This window comes from Vidua chalybeata, chromosome 5, assembly GCF_026979565.1.
Source record: "Vidua chalybeata isolate OUT-0048 chromosome 5, bVidCha1 merged haplotype, whole genome shotgun sequence".
NCBI lineage: Eukaryota > Metazoa > Chordata > Aves > Passeriformes > Viduidae > Vidua > Vidua chalybeata.
The window spans coordinates 47,663,085-47,683,036 of NC_071534.1; the positions used below are offsets into that span (position 1 = coordinate 47,663,085).

Below are 19,952 nucleotides of genomic sequence, written 5' to 3' on the forward strand. Positions count from 1 at the left end.
ATGCCTAACCTATTCCCAAGCCCCCTGAACCAAAATGGTTTTGGAATTCAGAGATTTGGATTCAGAGAATATGTCTAAGCTAAAATTAGAGGAGGTGACTTATCAATTAATTCTTTTTTCTATTATATAATATAGGAAGATAAAAAATCACCCAAAGAACCATTTTTTAACATAACATTTTTTGTTTATGTCTTCTATGAAAAGGATACAGATTTTAGATTATATTGGTATTAACTTTGGCTGACAGGACAATAACTGAGATCCTTTCCTTTAAGGATAACAGACTTTAAAATAAAATTACAGTATCTTCTGGTATGTTTAAAATTAATTACTATCTATTGTAGCTTCAACGCCATTTTAACTTCAGAATCGCATGCATATCTTCATGCATAAAATGCATTAATTTAGGAATGAAAAAAAATACAGTAGAAAGGAGAGTCTACTTTCAGTTCTTTCCTTTTGAACAGGCTGCTTACTTAACCCAGTACAAGAAGCTAGTGTGAATTTCATTGTCTTGATTAAAAAAAAAAAACAAACAAAAAAACCAACAGTTAATCAAAGAGTAATGGATAGGATGTCTTCATCTGACAACATCTGTTGATCTGAAACAGGAGAATAGCCACTGTGACAGTGAAGGTGTTCTCTACTTTTTTTTCCCAAGCTGAAAAAATGGGGCATAGAGCTGTACAACCCATAGCAATGTGCATGTCTTTATAAGATGTTGTTCACCAGAGACCTGTCAACAGACTGAGCCATATTGGTTCTGGCAGTCTTTCTATTGGGACAATATTTGCCTTGAAGTACTATCTTTTCTCTTTTTCAATGTCAGCCTGAAGGCTCTTAGACAGCATATGTTCATTTCATGTCTTAGAGATATTGCTTCTGGTATTGCAAATGCATTACCACATTGAGCTTTTTTTTTTTTTTTTTTTGTAAAACAGATGGTACATATTAAGGTCTCTGTTTCTTAGACAATTTCTGCAACAATTGCACCACATTCTTCACATTGACAAAAACATCAGCAACATGCAGTGAGGCACTAGATTATGTCAGAATGGTAAATGAAAGACCATAACAGGAAGAGTTACAAAGGTGAATCAGTTCCCTCAGAGAAATGGGGAAGGGTGTTACATTTGGTAGGCATTCAGTTAAAAATTAGTGCCTTGATCCTGTAAAGTGATTTGTTTGGGTGTAACTTAGCTTGCAAGGAGTGTTGCTGATAGTGTAGGCACCACATTTGAATAGATTTTATTTCTTGTAAGCCTGGGTTCTAAGACATGGTGGAGAAGGCAAAGATTTGAGAATGAGGTGAGCACAAGGGACAAGCCATAAAGCAGTCACTGAAGGATTGTAAGAACAGTGAAGCAGAGGTTCATGGGCCAGCAGGCTGTAGCACAGAACTGGGCCAAATTAGAACACCACCTAAGAGAGGCTGTCAAAAATCTGTGTCCACAGTGAGCAGGCAATGAACAAGGAGAAAATTAGTCACAGTCTCCTGGAGAGAGTGTAGATGGTACTCTGTGGTAACGTGAAGGTGCCTTTAGGCAACACTAGGGAAATTGGTCCAACTACAATTGCCATAGAAAAGAAAGGGAATGGTAAATTGGCATCAATAGGCTACTTTTGTGGTATTGTGTCTTTGCTGCTGCAGCATCAGCCTTTTTTGAAAGGGCACTATCTTAGTGACTGTAATGTAAGCTGGACTTCTTTGTCCTCATTTCAAGCATCAGATCAAATTCAGAAGAGTGGAAAGTGGGACTGGGTAAAAATAACATTTGAGGCCAGAAGTGAGTTAGTTGGCACAACTGGATGTCAAGACACACTCAGAAAAGTCCAAGTTTGCCCTGTTGTCATTGTTTCTTTTGCTAGAAGGACTGCTGAAAATACAGGATTGCTTTGCCATATTCCTACCCCATATTGGTTCTTCGCATAATATTGGTTCTTCATATAAACAGATCATATTAATTTGAAATCTACGTGCCTTTCTTCTGAGTGCAAGATTTGAAGAACATGAGATCAAACAAAAGAGATGGAGAGCAACATTTGAGCAATAGATTCCAGTGGGACATTAGTGTAGTGGGTGCATAGTGTGAGGGCTGTGTATACGTGTACATACCTTGAGAAAATAACCGAAGTTTCAGAAGTAATTGGTCCCCCCATTCCATATGAAAATGCAGCTTATTTTAAGAACTCATGAGAAAGCCATGTCAAAGTGTGTCAAGACAGCAGAACCTTACAAACCACAGTGCTGTTTTATACACATTACTTTTTACAGGAGCAACAGGTCATCTTGAAATGTCACAGATGGTGAGCACCATTTTCTGAGCTGTAGAGGTATTCTGAGGCTGCATTTGCTGACTATGTCTATAAATAATTCAGAAGGTCAGGATTTAGGCAAGAAAGCTTTACATTTACTTCTGTAAAGTGATAACATTAAGTGTGGCTTGTAAAAAATTGTACAAGAGTTTAGGTTGGTATTTCCAGTGTTACTTTGAACTGTCCAATAAGTGTGTCTCAGGAATTTACTATTTTTTTTACTTCAGCAACACCTACTCTCTTGTTCCTTTTTCCTATGTTCATCCAGTCATGGGGTCATTCTTTCTGTGTTGCACTTCTATTAGTCAAAGACAAATGGGACTTCAGGTTTCAAACTTGGTGCTTTCTTATTGTAAAATTTTTACCATTACATATAAAGCATTAAAGTCATCAGTTTTAATCAAAACACTCCAAATGAAAAGTGTAGCTAAGTCCTAAAAAGAAGATGGATGAACTCAAATGACTTCGTAATGTATTAAACAAATAAATAAATAAAGGAGTTCAAGGCATAGTTAAAAAGCCCCTATACTTCTAAGAGACTAGAATTATATATCATATGAGCATATAATATATAATAATATATAATTTTTATATAATAAACATAATCACCATTATTATTAAATATATAATTATATAATATGACCATAGTCTTCTTTTGCAGAAATAAGGACTTGTGCTCTAGGTTTTGGTGAGAATAGCTGAGTCCAGTGAAGGAGGGAGTAAGATAGATGATACTTTGCCTCTTCTTTCCCTTGGGGATCCTTTCTACCTAAATAGATAAGGTCAAACTTTTGACCTTTGTCATATATTATCAGACTTACTCAATTCAGTGTTAAAGGCATTTGGAAACTATTAATTATTCTGGTGGCCCAGACTGAAATGGCTTAAAATTGCCTGACTTTAAAAGGTATCCTACACCACTAAGTATTCTGGAGACTTTTAGTTTTTTTTTTTTTTTTCCTTGAAAACTAATTAAAAGTCCTATTCACAGACTTAAAATGCATCTTCAAATTCTTCTGAGTGTGATCTAAATAAAGAACATAAATGTAGATTCCTGAATCTAGACAGAGCCTGAAACAGAAGCTCTGATGCTTCCCAGTAATTACACGGAAATCTAGGTATCACCTTTAAGCTCCAGAGAGAACTTCTAAAAGACAGCATGTCTTCTTGCAAAGTGGCATGCAGTGGCATGAACTCCAACAAACTCCTGAACAAATGAAAATATTTTAACCGCTAAAAAATAGTATTATTCACACCAAAGTATAATCTGCTGGGCACAGAGAACAAAATCCAGATACACATTTGCCTTATTGGGTAGTAGGCTTTGACAGGGTTTGCAAGGATTTTCAGTTTACTAGGGCAGATTAATTTCCCTGAACTTATTGTGTTCCAAATTAATGATGGCACCTTGTTTTCCTACTTTGTATGCCCATTAGGGAAATGCATAATTCATTCTAAAGATGTGCATAAAGTGAGATTTTTTGTGTCTGTGATCAGCTTTTACAAACAGGACAGAAATGGCCACTTTATGTAAACAGCTACTTAAGCTGTATATTTAGTTATTCCCACTTAATTCCAGCCTTGTTTATTCACTCTGTTATTCAACAGTTCTACAGATCACAAGAAAAACTCTGCAGCAGATTTAATATTCAGCAAGAAGGGCAATGTACATATTTTAGAGCAGAAAAATAATAATTATTTTTTATGATGATTCTCTGACCTTAATATACAGGCAGATTAATAAGAGAAAAAGCATCTCTGATGTTGGTGGAAATCTCACAAACAGCAATTTAAGGTATATTTTCCATGTTTAAACTAACAAGCAAGCCATTCTGGCAAATTTCCAGTTTTCACAAATTAAAGATATTTTACTGATAAATCCTTTGTCTTTTAACAAATCAATATATCCACTGTGTTAATATTTTCTGATAATATTGCATAAAATTTATTTTTCTTTCATTGTCCTTCAGCTAAACATGGGCATGAAGTGAATTCTTGTAATAAGAAAACAAAGGATATATTTTTTTGAAACCAAAAGAAATTCTTCATATTTCACTTGGCCCTCTGAGCAGAAGGTGTGAAGGAAGGGGCTGAAATGCTAGAGACATCAAATACTTTAAAAAACAGCACTTGAGTGTTTAAAAGATAGACTGTCAGCTGAAATGTTTCAATGTGAGAGCGAGAGAAGGAGAGGCTCAAAGGTGTTTAAAAGGGCTGCTGGAGAGGCTTGTAGCAGGAGCAGTAATAGTGAGAAATTCATCCGTGCTGATGATGGGGAGGGCAGTATCAGAGACTATTGAGGCGCTGAATCTGCTGGCACTGGAGCTGCAAGTGGTGACACTGGTGGTTGTGGGAGGGGTGGAGGTGACAGCTTTGTTAGCAGCCTTGTGTCTGATGAAGAGAATATTTCTCTCAGAGTGTACCCTTCACCTTCACGTCAAAAATAGCATTTGGTAAGCTATTTATGGGGATTTGAGGGATTTTTGTTCTCCTTTGCCATACAGGTGGCTGATGACATTAGATTTGGCACTTTTTTCTAAACTGGAGATGGTCTGAATTTAAATGATGCTTTAGTCTTTGCAACTTTCACAGTCTATATCCCCTTTCCTTCATTTCCAATTGAACTTTGTGAGAAGATAAGCAAGAATACCTACATTAGATACACCTATAGTAAAGAAAGAGAAGCAAAATAAGAGTTTTGAAGCAGATATTGGACATTACAGGCTGCTTCAGTGTAAATTGAAAATTGGCAGCACTCAGATATGCTCAGATACGAAGTGTACTTCAAGAAATCTTTCCCTTCCTTTCCCTTCCTTTCCCTTCCTTTCCCTTCCTTTCCCTTCCTTTCCCTTCCTTTCCCTTCCTTTCCCTTCCTTTCCCTTCCTTTCCCTTCCTTTCCCTTCCTTTCCCTTCCTTTCCCTTCCTTTCCCTTCCTTTCCCTTCCTTTCCCTTCCTTTCCCTTCCTTTCCCTTCCTTTCCCTTCCTTTCCCTTCCCTTCCCTTCCCTTCCCTTCCCTTCCCTTCCCTTCCCTTCCCTTCCCTTCCCTTCCCTTCCCTTCCCTTCCCTTCCCTTCCTTCCCTTCCCTTCCCTTCCCTTCCCTTCCCTTCCCTTCCCTTCCCTTCCCTTCCCTTCCCTTCCCTTCCCTTCCCTTCCCTTCCCTTCCCTTCCCTTCCCTTCCCTTCCCTTCCCTTCCCTTCCCTTCCCTTCCCTTCCCTTCCCTTCCCTTCCCTTCCCTTCCCTTCCCTTCCCTTCCCTTCCCTTCCCTTCCCTTCCCTTCCCTTCCCATCTATAGCAAAGCAAGTGAAAAAATTCTGGTTTCTAGATTTTTGGGATTTGGGGTTTTTTTTATGTTGGATTAGTACTAGTAGTAGTAATTATTATAGTGCAATATAATAATACATTTTAATAAACAATATAATAACACATATTAATAAATACCTAAACTTGACAGAACTTTTGCTGTGGTGACAGAAATTTGTTCCAATTTATGATACACAGCAATTCACTTCAGTACTTTTGCTCCACTTTTCTGGTGTTGTAATAGCAGGGAATGTTGAGGAAGATTTTTTGTCACTAGGTGACAAAAGGTGGGGTCTTTTTTCCTATATCACACAATTTCTTTGAAAAATTAGTCAAAGTACCATGTCCTTAGGACATTTTCCAGAGCATTATAAAAGCTAAATCCCAGATCTATTGTTTTAGGGATCAATATTTTCAATGTATTTGCAACAGTGTCAAAGTAAAATACCGTGGCATTTGTTAACAAATTTTTAACCGGGCAATTTTTCTATAGCTTTAAATGTATTTTTCAAAAAATAAGCAAAGCAAAACTAGGTAGCAAACCTAGTTCTTTAGACAGGCTTTTCTCACATTATTGCCTTTCATGCAAATAAATAAAATTATTAATGTACTTTGTTTTTTAAAACACAGATGTGAGGACTTCCCCCTGTGGTTCTCTTTCAGACAGGCTCTATATTTGTCTAGCAGTGCTCCAACATACACATGTGTGTGACACTGGAGTTTTGAGAGCTGCAGTGAATGGTACCATTTCGGGGCCTTGTTGGCAAACAAAAGTCTGGAGATATTTATAGTTACTAGCATTCCAGCCTTCGAATAAATAGTTGAGTAGCCTTTTCAACTCCTGGCTAAATAGCAAATGTTAAGATCACTTCCAATGAGGCACAGGTATTCATAGCAGACACACATCTTGGTCTTATTTCAGTTCTTTACAGAGTCCAAAGAGCTGTTTCTAATTCTTGTCTGAATTTATAGCATTTCTGCTTGGACTTCAGATTGGCTCAGTACTCAAAGCCAACTGAACACAGAATCGGTAAGGCATCTTATTTTCACTAAAAACTTTTTTATTCTTTTAGTTGCTACCACAGTCACTGAGAATTTCAACTTCTGGAATTTTCTGAGCTCTTTTTGAGTTTCTCTAGCCTGCTCCCAAAAAGCATATGGATACACAGTATATTTAGACTATTCGTAGTTTTTATTCTGCATATATTCTTTTTTCTCTTTTTTTTCTCTCATTGATCAATGCTGTATTTTATAGAATACAGGTTGTGGGTTTTTTTGTTTTTCAACAAAAATGAAGGGTAATGTTTGAGAACATTGTTTTCACTGACATATAAGAAGTTCAGCTGTGTGCAGAGCATGTTTACCAAAATTGACAAGATTACCCAAGATTTCTGAAGTGCACAGGAGTTTTCTAAGCTGCCTTTACAAAACCAAACCAGAGAAAAAAGAGAAGTGACATTTCTCATTATGGCTACTTTTGGTAGGATGGATATTTGAGGGAGGTTTTATATCTATTTTTTGATACCATGGGGTAGGTGCCTAAAAAAAGACAATAAAATAAAAAGTTGCTTTCTGCAACCTTTATGATTTCTATTTGCAAATAGATTTAGCTCTTGCAGCTCTCCTGTTCACCTCTGAACAGGTAGTGCTCATGAAGTACCTTACAGGCTTCTATGGCAAAATTACTGACACAGCAAGTATTGTGCTGTGCCTTCTGGCTACCAAAACCTCACTCACAGCTGTCCCCACTTTGCTTACCTCACTTCTTGTGGTGGATGGAATGGAAATTGTGAGATGTGAAAAAGAAAATAAACAAATAAGCAAAAAAAGATATGGTAGAAAAAATATCGTAGTTCAGAAAAAGTAAAGACGGGGAAAAATAGTTCATGGTTTTGCTGTTTTTTAATTTAATGCCTTCTGGGGATCATAAGGTTGATCATAGGTAAGAAAAAGTGTAGAGGATGCCATCACTGGTGTCCAGAAAGTTCACTGACAAAAAGGAAAGATAAAATTCAATTATGTGTCTCCGAGTATATTTTCTGCTTTACTATAATTGTAGCATATGGTCTGCACTTTTTTTCAGTCTTTGGTGATTGACTTTTTAATCATATTCATGATGAATTTAGAGGAAATAACCAGCAACACCCAAGGCATTTGGACAATTTACAGTGAATAAAAGCATATCCCACTTTGTCCAAGCTTTCTGTATTACTTCAAATTCTTCCTAATATTTTTGCCTGCCCAACTCTGCTGCACCCATGCTTAATTGTTGTTGTTTGGCCGGTCCTTCAGACTGCAGAACCCAATATTTTGCAGTGTCCTTTTTCACTCAGAAAACCTCATTACAATGAACACCAATTTCATACAGCCAATTCAAAACATTTCTAAGCAAACTACCTAAAAATCCTCATGTAAACATTGTATAAGTTATTCATGAATAGATCCCTGAAGTCCATATCCTCCCATTGCATGTAAAAAAAAAAAGACACAGTGTGTGTGTGTCTGGAAGGTGGGGGGAGCACAGATGGGGAGGTTCATCTCAGAAGGTCTGGAGATTTTAAGCTATTTCCAAGCTGTGACACAGGCCCTTTGGCAGAAAGGTTGGCAGTGTACTGTGATGGCTGGGGGTGTTGCCAACAGCTCTCACAGAAGAAGTCTTAGAAACAACAGGACTCCTGTCTGCAGATCTTTGCCCACAGATATGTGAAGTATCAACTAAGCAAAATTTACCACAGCTGGTTTACAGAGTGTTTCCAGATTCTCCTCACAGTCGTAGAGTTTCTGATATATTTCAAAAAGTGCAACTCCTTGGGAGAAGTATAATACCCTGGATCAGGTCTCTCAGCAGCTTCTGAGCATGTGTATTTTGACCCACTTGTATTCAGAAACCCAAGTCCCTACCGACCCTCTGCACAGACTTCAGGTCTGCCTTTATCCACTCTTTCTTCAGTGTCAATTCAGTTGTGAACAGGCCTGCAGAAAACTGGAAAGTTACTGAACACAAAGGAAAAGAGGCCAATTACAAGTGACCTGGGGGGAGCAAAGTGCGTGTCTGTCTGATGGGTTATGGTGGAATGGCTGGCATGAGTCAAGGGTAATTTTGAACTAAAACTCTGTCAAAAGGGAAAACTGTGCACTGTGGATATTAACCAAAGAGACACACCTAACTCATTAGCGTGTGTACATATTTATTTTTATTTTATTCAGTTGTAGGAGAGATGAAGCTGAGATTGTAAAGTGTTCCAGGTATAGATCTGCTTCAGAAATCTATCAGATAGGACCCACAACTCAGAGGTACCTGTGAAAGAAAGCCTTCAAGTTTTAAATCATTATATACAGCCAATACACTGAAAATTGAAAGAAAAAAAAGGCAAAAAATACAAAACAATAGCTTAAAAAAAAATTCACCACCTACCAAGGCATATTTCAAACCATTATTAAGTGAAAATCAAAGTGTATACATGTCCAGTTGTGATTAATGATTTTTCAGTCCTATTTAAAACATTAAAACTTCTAATATTTTCAAAAATTCGTGAATATGTGTGCTCGAAGTCCTATTTAGGACCATATATTGTATATTATTGTCACACCATTTTGTGGATCTTTCTGATTTGAAAAAGGCGCAAAAGGCTATTCAACCTTTGAAAGCTGGTAGATTATTGGATCAGTAACTATACTACAGCAACACATAATAATTGTGATGTTGCTTTCTCACAAGACTTTCCCATATTTGCAAAGCCATCTCAAGGAGCCAAGCATTTGGTGCCAGGTTTCCTAACCACATCCTTTCCTAGCACCCCAGCGAGGAAGGAATTTTGTAAGTTTTGGTCCCTTTGCTCAACACTCTCTTCTTCATGTCAGATATCTCAGAGGGTGGGCTCTGCACTCCGAATTCCAAAGTAGTCATGAAAATTTTTAAGGTCACAGTGAATATGTGTTAATGTTATAATAGGTACTTTTTCCCTAGCTCCTGAGGGTCCTATTGGTTCTTCTGTATTCTGGTTTTTAGTTGGGAAGATACTACTGGGATTCCTTACCCCTGTCATGACTGTATGGATAAATGAATAAAATGTGGTTCAAGATCCAAGTCTGATTTCGAAGTATTTCTGTTTTCACACTGGATGGCAGAAAGTCAAAATGAGCAAGCAGAAACCTGCCTCCAGGTATTGCTGTGGATTTAGCCAGACCTCAGCCTGGCCTCTGTATCATTTCTTCCAGGGCAATATTCCCAACACAGGTCAAGCAACAGTTTGCCTGTCCCCAAACTGGCAGCCAGTCATAACTGAATAGACCATAAGACAACTGCACATCCAGATTTCTGTGGAACCAGCAGGGCAAGAAAGAGAGAAAGAGAGAGAAAGAGAGAAAATGAGAAAGAGACAAATAAAGAGAGAGAAAAAGAGAGAAAGAGAGAAAGAGAAAGAGAGAGAGAGAAAGAGAGAAAGAGAGAAAGAGAGAAAGAGAAAGAAAGAGAGAAGAGAGAGAGAGAAAGAAAGAAAGAAAAAAAGAGAGAAAGAGAAAGAAGAGAAAGAAAGAAAGAAAGAAAGAAAGAAAGAAAGAAAGAAAAAGAAAGAAAGAAAGAAAGAAAGAAGAAAAGAAAGAAAGAAAGAAAGAAAGAAAGAAAGAAAGAAAGAAGAAAGAAAGAAAGAAAGAAAGAAAGAAAGAAGAAAGAAAGAAAGAAAGAAAGAAAAGAAAAAGAAAGAAAGAAAGAAAGAAAGAAAGAAAGAAAGAAGAAAGAAAGAAAGAAAGAAAGAAAGAAAGAAAGAAAGAAAGAAAAAGAAAGAAAGAAAGAAAGAAAGAAAGAAAGAAAAAAAAAAAAAAAGAAATTTCAAGCAGATCCATACTCAAGCGATAGGTCCCTTGCTGGAGAAAATGGGGAATGGGGAAGTGGTCAGATGATACTTCCTAACTTCCTTGGCAAACTAACAATGGATCTGTTTTCTCACAATTTTTGTCAGGTCACGCAGTAACTTCACAAGTTGCCCCTAATATTAGAAAAAATCTGTCTTGTTCTGGAGTCATCGTGCAATCTCCAAAGTAATTAACTGGTCTTGTTAGTCTGGACTTCTAGTATCCACCTGAAAGCAAGTGCAAACAGTTTTCTAGGTTTTTGAGCTTCCCCTATGGAATCCAGCAGCAATGAACAGCTGGTCTCAGATGAAGTAAAGTGACCATCAACTCTAGGCAGAGCAACTACCTTCATTGAAAAGATGATACAGTCTCTGTCACCTTAGAAAACTTACAACACACAAATCTGTAGCATTCTGAGGTCAAGACAGCTTTTCTCACTGTACAGAATTTCCGACTTTATCAGTATTTTGTTCATTCATTCCCTTCCATTGAATAGTACCATGATATGTAGTGGCATTATGATAATTGTTTTGATCTCAAGGTGGTGAAAAATATTTCACAATAATGATGATCAAAGGGAAGAGCAGAAAGAGTGCTCAGGGAAGAACATTAGCAAAAGTGCAAACTAGACAAACCCTGTGCAGCTCAAGATTCTCAGCAAGGTTTCATTGATAGATTATCGTTGTAAATACCTGTTCTTCCCCTTTGAGCATACAGGTATGTAACAGATGCAAAAGACCAGACTTAGTTTTAAAGTCAATTTGTACACGTGCAAAATATTCCTTCCCAAAGGTACAAGGCATACAAAGATGCCCGGAAGACAGAAGCTGTGAGATTATTTTATTACATCTCTCTCTATTTCTTTTGTCAGAATAGACATTCATGATTAGTCACTGAAAGCTTATTTCAAGGACTGATAAACACATATTTATGTCTGAATGTTTAACATTATTTGATTTTTTTCTTTTTTCAGCATAAACGTAGTTGTTTTCTCCTTTGGAAAAATATGAGAGTCATTCCCTGATTGGTAAGAAGATGACATATGCAGTGAACTGCTCTTTCACAGTATGAAAATCAGTATTATTTTCTTACACTGGCCAGACAGTGTTTTTCATGTGGATACCTTTTATACTGACCTATCATACATCTAGACAGGACTTTTATAGCTGCATTAAGAAAACCTGTATTTAAATGCACAGTCTTCAGTGTGAAATGGTTTTTTTTTTAGTCTTTATCCACACTAGCCTTTTTACGTAATTTGATATAATTTGAAATGACTAACAATGGCTGATAATTGTAGGGGTAAAATGTACCCTTAAAGAAAAGAACTTTGATAGGTGAAGTGTAGAATCCTATATCCAACTGTTTTGTCCAAATTGATATTAGTTTAATAACGTGTAAACTGTGCTAGAAAAATGTAATTGTCCTGCATTACAAGGGTACTCCTTTAACTGCACAGTTTATTCAAACGTATAATCTAAATAATTGAGTACCTATGCATACAATAGAACATTGCTTCATATGCAAACACTATTAAATAGACAGTAATATCCAAACAGATGGGTAAGAAAGATGCCTGAATATAATTGGTTTGCTTTTGATTATTTCACAGATACAAATTTGCTTAAAAAATAAGTCTAGACAAGGTAGAGTTTGTTGTCAGACAAAATTCAGTGTGGGAAAGTGAAGCTGATGGATTTATGAGGCACTTAGGGGGACTGTTTTTTAATCTACTTCTCACCTTGCTGTTTAATAAGAGTAATATAAAAAAAAAAGCAGAGAATCATACTTATATCTGACCCACTATTTATTTATTGCTTTGAAGGGGATACAAAAAATGCTGTCAGTCTTTATCATAAAGTTATGCCATATAAGTGTGCATGTGGATACAAACATCTACAAGACTGCAGACTGCATTGTAAATATTTAACAAAAGAGATTAAAATTGGAAAATAGTAACAGGGCAACCACAGTTTCAAAAGCTCTTGGTACCTTGAAATGTACTTGAAAGTCTCAAAGTCTGCAATTGGTATTAGGTACAATTGTGGCATTTCTCTGGAAACTTCACACTTTCAGAAAAGCCCTATTGAAGTCAGCAGTGCTGTGTGTGAGCGCATGAGAAAGTCTGTGCTACAAGTAGAATTCAAATGGTATCAGAATCTGCAGGTAGATATGGACCTCTTGACATCCATCTCTGAAGACTATGACTGTAAAATTTCGCGGACCGCACTAAATTCTGGTCAAGTCTACTTTACTGTTTCTTAGACAAAGCCTTAGGAGAAGACTCAGACCAGTCAAATAAACTACATTAAGAGACCATAGTAAAATTTCTACCCTACAATATCTTACTGTTTCAGAGTTATGCTGTGTATGATTATACCTGTGGAATTACATACATACATATGTGTATCCATATGTATAATATATAGATGTATATATTATGAAAAGATATAATGCATAAACTCAACACAGTTCCCTAATAGATAAGAGAAAATAAAGAGCTTTTGCTTAAGATTAATCTGAGACACTTTATTGGTGTCAGAAGAGGTTGACTATTAATCCCCAAATGATTGGCCACTGCATCAAGAAGTCATCTTGAGACAGAATTTAGACTGCCTTCACTGGTGCCTAATTTACCTATTACTAATGTAATGTTTTAGTTCAAGTGAGAATGAGCAATTCAGACTACTTCGCATGTAGGGCTATTATACTCTTGTTCCCTAAAGTGAAAGAAGGGAAGTAATGCCAATGCCTAATTTAGGCACCTATGCTATGTGATTTGAATATAGCCTTTAATCACTTACCAATTATTTGCATGTATTGCCATTGTGGTCAAACGTCCAGATGATATTCTGTTGACAATTCCTTTTGTATCTCATATTGGCTATAATAAAATTAAGTCAAAAATAGCCTGTCTTAGTAAATCTTTTACAATTTGTCATTCCTTCTCCCCCCCTCCCCCCCTTTATCTCCTTTCTTTTCAATTCAGAAAAGCTCTAGGTTTGGAGTTTTTTTAAAAAAAAAACTCTTTCAGCAAATGGAAATAAAGCATTTCCACAGAATGCTGCCAACTTTGTAATAAGATTTAGTAGCTTTCCTGAGAGCTACTTGCAGTTCTAATAATAATTTTCTTTAAGTGTTCTGCTTTAGAAAAGGTCTTCTTTGTTACTGAAGTTTCCATATGTACATATGGAATTTTTTTTTGAAAATATTCCTTGGATTTTATTACCATTAATCATTTCTAAGGGTGTATATAATTTATCTCACAAACCATCAGAATTCCCACAGGGTAAATTACTCTAGAGGTCTCTGTGCCCTCATACTGTATCAAATTGACCTGCTTCTTGTTTGCCATTTTTGTGTACTACATTGCTTATTTAACAAGAAACAGAATGATTGTGATTCTGAGAAGGTCCTTTGATAGTAGTTTTGACACTCTGCCTGAATAATGACCCTCATTATGGAGCCCATGACAGGCTCTGAAAGTACTGATTTATGAATACATCACAGGTTCAGCATTAGAGCTCCCCCTACTCACTCCCGATATAGGAGGAGATATAGATACAGTCTTCAAAAAGGGTGAAGATGAGATAATTGCATGATTATGACCATTCAAGTAATCACTTTTTCTGACTTAACAAAGCACTGTCAATTCACTGTTAATTTCGATTGTCTCACAAGTTATTAGAAGCCTTTAACAAAATGTTTGTTAGGAAAATCTATTTCTTGTAGAGTTGGCAGCCATATCTTAAAGGACAGTAAGGCAGAAGTTACACATAGTCCTTTTCTTGCTAAGAAATTCTTTTCTATAGCAAACACTCATTAACTGTTGATATGATAATAGACTGTTAGAAGTAAGCTTAGCTAAGAGCTAGAAGTCTGTGTCCTAGCTAAAACAAATTATAAGATACTTTGTAAACACATTTTTGTGAGGATTCTTGTTGATTTATTGTTTCCTCCACAGCAGTTATTTAAATAAATGTAGCTAATTTAGATCGTTTGCTGCACTGTGTAATTTTGTTCTTTGTGTGATGGGGTTATATGTAAAAGCCTGAAGGAATCACATCCCCATTAATCTTTTTACAAGTGCAATAAATAAATAAAGAGAAATGGTTTAATTTTGCTAGTTAGGAGATTTTAAAAGGCAGTGGTAGCACTCTGATTTCTTCCTGTTCTTGCTGCTCTCCATGTCCTTCTCTCAAAGACATAGTAAGTATTCTTACTTAATGAGGTAATAGTTCTTGGTAGGAAAGTATGTACATGGACTCTTAAATACATCCATGAAGATGGGTATTTGAAGACACATCTAGAAGTGCTTTTTCCTCCCCTAAATGCTCATTATGGAATGTGTTTGCTCCCATCTACCCTGGAACATGGTGGAGTTTCCTGCTCAGAGACTTGAAAGCTGATGTCATGCTGAGAGTTCCCATACTTGCACAGGACATAAGTGTGCCAGTGGAAAGAGCTTCCACAAGGCTGAGTGAGTTTTTGCCACCTCAGCTGTAGAGCTGGGTATCAACAATCCAGGCAGAATCAGAGAGAGGTCCACCCTGGGAAGAAGGGGTGGAAGCAGTGCAGCATGGATGAGGCACATGGCATGTGGCAGATTGGTTGGCAAAGGGAGGAGACCACACCTCTGTAACCTCAAACCCTGCCTGGGGGAGCACCTGTTCCTTTGCATATAGGGATTAACCCTTAAAATATAAAGATTCAGTGGTTGTTAATGAAGATTGGATGCATACAAACACACATGCAGGTACAGGGGCTGACAGGCTTCTATGCCTGAACCAGAAACAGATGAGGCTGCCTTCAGCTTTGTGTTTTCTAAAAGCGCCAAAAATTGGTTGGATCTGACAATCAATCCACTGGAATAAACAACAATGTAGAAGCAGCACATTATGTCATGAAACTGGGTCATCTGTGTTAAAAGCAGTGTCATTGCCATCTGTATGCAGAATACCTGATAAGTTCTTAGTAATCTCCTAGTGTGTTTTATTCTTTGTTCACTCTGTCACTTCTATTCATGAGAAATTCTGGAAAAGGATATTTTCTTGGATGTTATTTTTATAGTTAATTGCCTGTTAAATAAAATTAAATTATGATGCTCATTTATTAAGTTTCATCATTATTTGGAAAACTGTAATCAAGAAGATCTATGAGGTTTTTGTTGCCTGTCCATTTCAAGGCCATCAAATTCACAGTAATTTTTTGTAAACTTAGTTTGTTTTAAAACAGTGACTTAATATACTGCTACCTGGTTAGCCGTGTTCAAAAATTCTAGTGATTAAATATATGAAAATTTGTGTGTGCTCAAAAGTAGGTCTGGTAAAATATTTTTTTAGAAAACTTTGAATATCCTTTTCAAAGGTGGCAAAGATAATTCTTGACTTTGTTGCTCCCCTATTTGGTAAAGCTCGTACCAGAGTATTGCAGTTCTGTAAAAGTATGTCAGAGCATAACAAAACCTTCTAGACTTTAATAACTATATATGACTGATCTGTCCTCTCTGGCAAGGTTAACTGTTTCTTCCAAGGAGTTAAGTGGCATATAAACTATTGTTCACACCATTTGTGCTAACAGCCTAGCATGACCTCAAATACTGTAGTGGTCATACAAGGTATCCTGTACAATACATTTATCAACAAAGGTAAAAGGACCACAGGGGCAGTGCTGACTTTAAGTGTATTAAGGATCTATAAGGATAAATGCCTAACCTCACTTCACAGCAAAAAGTAATTACTGAACTATTGTTTCTATAGTGTTAATATTTTTTCATGGTTCTTAAGAAATATAAGCTATTTAGTTCTTAGGTTGACATCTGTACTGCATTATATTTTACACAATGCATCGAGACTAAAGGGTAGAGCAATCATATAACTGAGATCATTGTACTTTTACAAGAAATCAACAGAAATAAAGCATGGAAAAGGGAACAGATTTAATTCAGTAGTTACTGTTTAATAGATTTAAATGATCTAATTAACAATAGCCTGAATTGCAGAATTTTAGGTTTTTATTTTAAAATTGCATGCCCCATTTACAGTGTGTATAATCTTGCATACTTATTCACACTTAATTTTTTTCCATCCATTAGCTGTTGGGTGCAGTAGACTCCCAGTCCTTGGACTCCTACCCACTTCATAAGTGAATGCCCTACCTGAAAATAAGGTAAAATCCACTCAAGTAAAGAATCACCACCTTCGTACTTTTTGAGATAATTGAATTCAGGACAGGAAGAAACAATTTATCAAAATTCTTCATTTGGAAATAACATTCTGGAAGACCATTCTGGAAGCTCGCCTAGAGAAAGCCCTCATATAGGCATTCATGATTTGCAGGATATTTGAAAGCAGCAATTATTCTTATCGTCTTTAATAATCAACAATTATATAATAATTATTGATCATTGAATATTGATTATAATTATTCTTGATTATTAATATATTATTTATTATTATAAATAATAATAATCAATAATTATCAGAACAATCATCTGACAGAGATTTTTACAAAGGTCATGGCCCCACATTCCCTACTTCAGGAAAATGTCCTCAAAGCAGATTAAAAAATTATAATAAAATTTTTAGAAGGAAGCTAGCTAATAGGAGCTGGAGTCAAATTATTCTCTTTTAAGTTTGTGGGAAATCAAAGCAAATATTAATACATGAATGTGTTGCACTGAGTCCTAAGGATGGCTACAAAGATGCTCAAAGGACTGGAGTACCTCTCCTATGAAAACAGGCTGAGAGATTTGGGGTTGTTCAGCCTGGAGAAGAGAAGGCTCCATGGAGACCTTAGAGCAGCATTCCAGCACTTGAAGGGGTCTCTAAGAGAGCTTTAGAGGGACTTTTTTACAAGGGCACGTAATGACAGGACAAGGGGGAATGCTTTAAAGATTAGATTAGATAAGATAAGATTAGATATTGGGAAGAAATTCCTCACTGTGAGGGTGATGAGACACTGGAGCAGGTTGCCCAGTGAAGCTGTGGCTGTCCCATTCCTGGCAGTGTTCAAGGCCAGGATGGGGCTCTGAGCAACCTGGTCCAGAGAAGGTATCCCTGTCTTTGGTAGGGGGTTGGAAATAGCTGATATTTAAGATCCCTTCCAATCCAAACCAGTCTATCAATAGTATTAATTCTATTAATAATGGCTAAGAAAAATAGTCAAGGTTTTCAGTGATCCAGTTTCCAGGAGGAGTTAATACTACAGGTATTAACAGGTTTAAAAAGCTCCAAACAAATAGTATTAGGATGAGTGAAAATTAATCCCCAAAGGGAATTTCCTCTCTCAACAGCAGTTGGTTCCTGCACTGAAAGTCATACATAGAATTTTCTGTTCTTTGCAATGTTTTATCCATTGCAATGCTACTGTGGTGTTTTTTGTAATTCGCCTAAGTAATCTGATCCTGCACATCTCTAAAAATACCTCAGGGTTTCTATGGATCATTTTTTCAAAACCAAAATTTTATTTTTTTCTTTTAATTATATAACTTGTTAATTTCAAAAAGTTCCTCTCTTACTATTAATATATCACATATAAATAGACACTGATATGTTCTTGCTTACATTACAGATGTATATATATCTACATACACACAACTTTTATTCCAGGTACCTTTTTCCCATTTTAACTGTGTAAAACAGATCTTTTCTCTCTCTCTGCACACAGAATCCCCTCTATCTTCTCCCGGGACTTGGCATCATGTGCCAACTGTCCCCTCCTGGGAATGGATACAGTGGGAGAATATCTACTCTCCTTCAAAAAAAAAAAAAAAAAAAAAAAAGCTACATATTTTGTGTTGTTTTTTTCATGCCAATAAGAACATTTTGCTTTTTACCACATGTATATCATAGCATTGACATCTGCGCTCAGGGTGAGGTGTCCTTTTACTCCACTTACAACTGTATCAAACATTTCAAATTATTGCCAATTTCCCCCAAATAAGTAGGAACCTTTCATACGTTTCCTATCTAACTGACATAATGACAATATGATGGCCAGATTTTTAGCCAGACTTCTGATTTTTGAGTCCACCACCACAGAGGCATAACATAGCTCACTTGGACATCGAACATCTGGAGTGCAACAGTCATTGTTTGCTCTGTTCTTTATGTCATTATGGCCATGTGACACTATGAGAAGGACATGAATTTAAACTGTCAGAAGGAGAGAGTCCCACACTGAGTTTCTGCTTTTTTCCCACAGTCAACCTGGCATTTCTTTCTTTTTTTTCCCCCCAGTTACTTCTTCTCTTTAAGGAAAAGGGAAAAATTTGAAATATATTCTGCATTACATAGTGAAAACAATATTGTTCAGTATTAGAATATATTTCGTTTGAGGCAGATGCTGCTTACAAGAAGAACCCTCTTATAACTTGAATTTACTCAACTAGGCGCAATGATTTCTTGACCAGTGGCCTGCAAAACTCAAACAGCAACATGCAAGGCAAAAGTAAAATCATGGTGTACAATGAAGGTTGATATTATCCAATATCCCTCTTAATTTGAAAGAAAATAGACTATAAAAATATTCATATGTGGTTGATCAAAGGCCATCTACATTATTAATTATCAAAAGACACTGCTATGACAATGAATATATTAAAAAACTAAAGAGAAAATCTTTATGAATTAAAATGTAGTCCTTCTCTTGGGACTACATCATTCATCTTTTTTTCAGGGCATAGCACAAGCTATTCTCTATTCTTCTGTGAATTCAAAAGCAGTTGAAATTGGACATTCAATGGCATTGTATGATCATCACTTCAATTGCTCATATAAGGTTCTGTCTTTCTTTTGCCTGTCCTAACATTTGAGCTACACCTTGCTGCCATGCAGAAGGTTTGTTTCGTACATGTATGCTAAACTCTAGAATATATTTGCTCAGCATTACAGTTAGCTCCTTCGAATTTCTCCTATTCAGCCTCTGCCTTGACCTTTTCATTGCCTTTTGTGCTAATTTTGCTGTTGGCTGCTGTAGAGTCAGACATCCTGTTTTTTCTTCATAGATGCCATTCATGGCATCTCACAGAGAGGCACAATTAAAAAGCCTCTAAAGTTTCAGATACTAAACTTTCTAAATTTTCCCAATATGCCTCTGGAACCCTAATAATCATCTGCTGAAGAAAACTGACAGCACTCATTAAATAGGTGGGGAAATTATTTTAAGAATTTCTCTTTTCCAAAATAAAAAAAAAAATCCACCAAATATAAATATCTCCAAAATATTCTTTAGAAACAGATTACACAATTCTGTTTTAATCATTTATTCTCTACATAACTTTTCTTCATGTACACATTATTGTTATTGACAGCAATTCTAAAGCCATTTAAAAAAAGAAATTAAACAGTGAATCAATAAAAAATTAGCTATTTACTGTAGATTATTACTTTATCATTCTCATAATTATAATAATGGTAGCTGATGGAAATTCTATTTATGTGAATCATTTTATACTTGTTATTTATTATTATTAATGTTACCAT

The 19,952-nt window shown here is 36.2% G+C and overlaps 1 long non-coding RNA gene across 1 annotated transcript in view; it reads right to left on the minus strand.

Moving 5' to 3' along the window:
- Positions 1–8,828: 8,828 nt before the first annotated feature.
- Positions 8,829–19,952, minus strand: part of LOC128788619 (uncharacterized) — a 38,787-nt gene continuing 27,663 nt past the window's right edge. Inside the window, exons 4-5 of the long non-coding RNA XR_008431146.1 lie at positions 13,272–13,351; positions 8,829–8,914 (exon numbers count right to left, since the gene is read on the minus strand). This is a non-coding gene — a long non-coding RNA (uncharacterized LOC128788619). The remainder of the gene's footprint in view (positions 8,915–13,271; positions 13,352–19,952) is intronic.